The sequence below is a fragment of the Penaeus monodon genome, chromosome 4 (assembly GCF_015228065.2).
Source record: "Penaeus monodon isolate SGIC_2016 chromosome 4, NSTDA_Pmon_1, whole genome shotgun sequence".
Taxonomy (NCBI): domain Eukaryota; kingdom Metazoa; phylum Arthropoda; class Malacostraca; order Decapoda; family Penaeidae; genus Penaeus; species Penaeus monodon.
Genome location: NC_051389.1, coordinates 18,507,635 through 18,510,134, shown reverse-complemented (window position 1 = coordinate 18,510,134; position 2,500 = coordinate 18,507,635).

Below are 2,500 nucleotides of genomic sequence, written 5' to 3'. Positions count from 1 at the left end.
CACACACACACATATATATATATATGTATGTGTGTGTTTATGTCTGTGTCTGTATGTATGTGTGCGTTTATGTCTGTGTCTGTATGTATGTGTGCATATATATGAATATATATATATATATATATATATATATATATATATATATATATATATATATAATATGCATATATACACAACACGTATGTGTATATGTATATATACAGACATACACATACATATACAGATATGCATATACATATTCATATGTATACACACATAAATGCATGCATATGTGCTTGTGTGTGTGTGTGTGTGTGTGTGTGTGTGTGTGTGTGTGTGTGTGTGTGTGTGTGTGTGTGTGTGTGTGTGTGTGTGTGTTGTGTGTGTGTGTGTGTGGTGTGTTGTGTTGTGTGTGTGTGTGTGTGTGTGTGTGTGTGTGTGTTGTGTGTGTGTGGTGTGTGTGTGTGTGTGTGTGTGTGTGTGTGTGCGTGTGTGTGTGTGTGTCTGTGTATAAATATATATATAATATATATATATATATATATATATATATATATATACATATATATATATATATATATATATATACTATATATATATACATATATATATACATACATACATACATATATATATATATATATATATATATATATATATATATATATATATATATATACATATATTATATATTATATATATATATATATATATATATATGTTTATATGTATACGTATACATATAAACATATAATATAATATAATATATATATACCATAAAATAAAAATAATTATTAGATACAAGAGAGAGAGGGGCAAAAAAATACCCTCATGCCATTGCACGGCCAATACCTACAAATATCCGAGTGCAAATTTCGGGTGAGCACAACGCTGACTGCGAAGTTTCAAGTACTACATCCGAAGTTGTTAGACATTCTGCCAAATTGGCTTTATTAGTGTTTGCAAACGGTTTTGTTGCACGAGTCAAATGCAGGACGCGGGTTCGAATGGAGAATACACGATTGTTTACGTTTCGTGTTTGTTCCAGGGGTAGACGCGCCTCGGGAAGTTTTTGTCGGAAAAGGGTTATGGAACACTGAGTAAACCTTTCTCCTGTGTATGGCTAAGGTGGAAGGCTTGTCCACTGTGGCTGTGTGGTGATTTCGAGAGAACTCGCGTATTATAGATAGAATATAGTTTTGGTGTTGTGTAGAATGCTGTGCACGGAGTTTCTGGAATCTCGTTATAAATGAAATGAGAAAAAAAAAATATCTTCCATAATTTGTTTGTGGCAAATTGATATGTTCCTTTAAAAATTATGTAACGAACCTGAGAAGCTAATATCTAGCTCGTCATCTGATATACTGGGAAGAAAATGTTATATTTGTTATCCATGTTCTGCAGAATCATGGCAACTTTACCTCGTGTTGTCGTCCCGGTGCACTAATGTTAGTATAGTTCTATTGAATACTAAATCCCGATTATTTTTTTCTGGTTAGATTTAATATTACAAATTATGGTGTAAATTCTAGCGAAGTAAATACTGTGGGTTGTAATATATGTTTATCCGACGAGATTATGATAACATTATAATCCAGTCGAGTTTTAACTATATTTTCAATAAAGCCATATTGCCAATACAACTCTTCAACACAAGAGGTGCCCTGGAAAGAATCAGTTAATGGATATAAATACGAATAATAATGATTAATTATGTAAAGGATCAGTGCAGTTTATTGGTTGAGGAAATTACATGTCTTGTGAATTATTTGTTCATTAATTTATCTCATCATCACGGTAGTTCTGCCATTTCAACTCTCCCTTAAAGTCATAATGTTGAGTCAGTGAATATAATACGGCGTGATGGCCTTCTTTTTGTTTGGGGGAGGGGGGGGGGTCAGGGGTCACTGAGAACGTGGCCAAATCTACATTTTTTTGTAATGTTTTATCCCATATATGTTATGACTTGGGTTAAACGGTTGGTACAGTGGCGGCTAAACCGACTGTTTTATTTTGCTGTAACAACTTTCATTGGTTATGGAGTTTCATCAGACTTTTTTCCCTCTACATTTTAACATTTATCTCAACATTTAATCATCCTTCCCCAATTATCAAATAATCACAAACGTCTATGATGCTGGCAGAAATCCATCAAGACGAGGTTAAAATATATCATGAAACCGATGCCAAACGGATGGTGAAACTGGGAAGGCGACGGAGTGGATATAGTGACGTCCTTGCTGGCGCAGTGATGGTAAATTTCACACTGAGAGGCTAGTGGTGCAGAAGTTAAGCGAGAGAGAGTCCCTTTTAATAAAATGCCAGCATCGTGGTTCGTTTTATTCATGGGTGTACTTCTTTCTTTCTTTGTTGGCGTTGTATGTAAAATTTCATGTTTCATATCATGTAGGCTTTCATCATACCCGCACAGTGAGCGCCTCATGTGAGCCATCGAAAAGCAGTCAGACAGATGCAGATGCCCGCAGCAGCAGCAGCAGCAGCGGCAGCAGCATGATCTCCG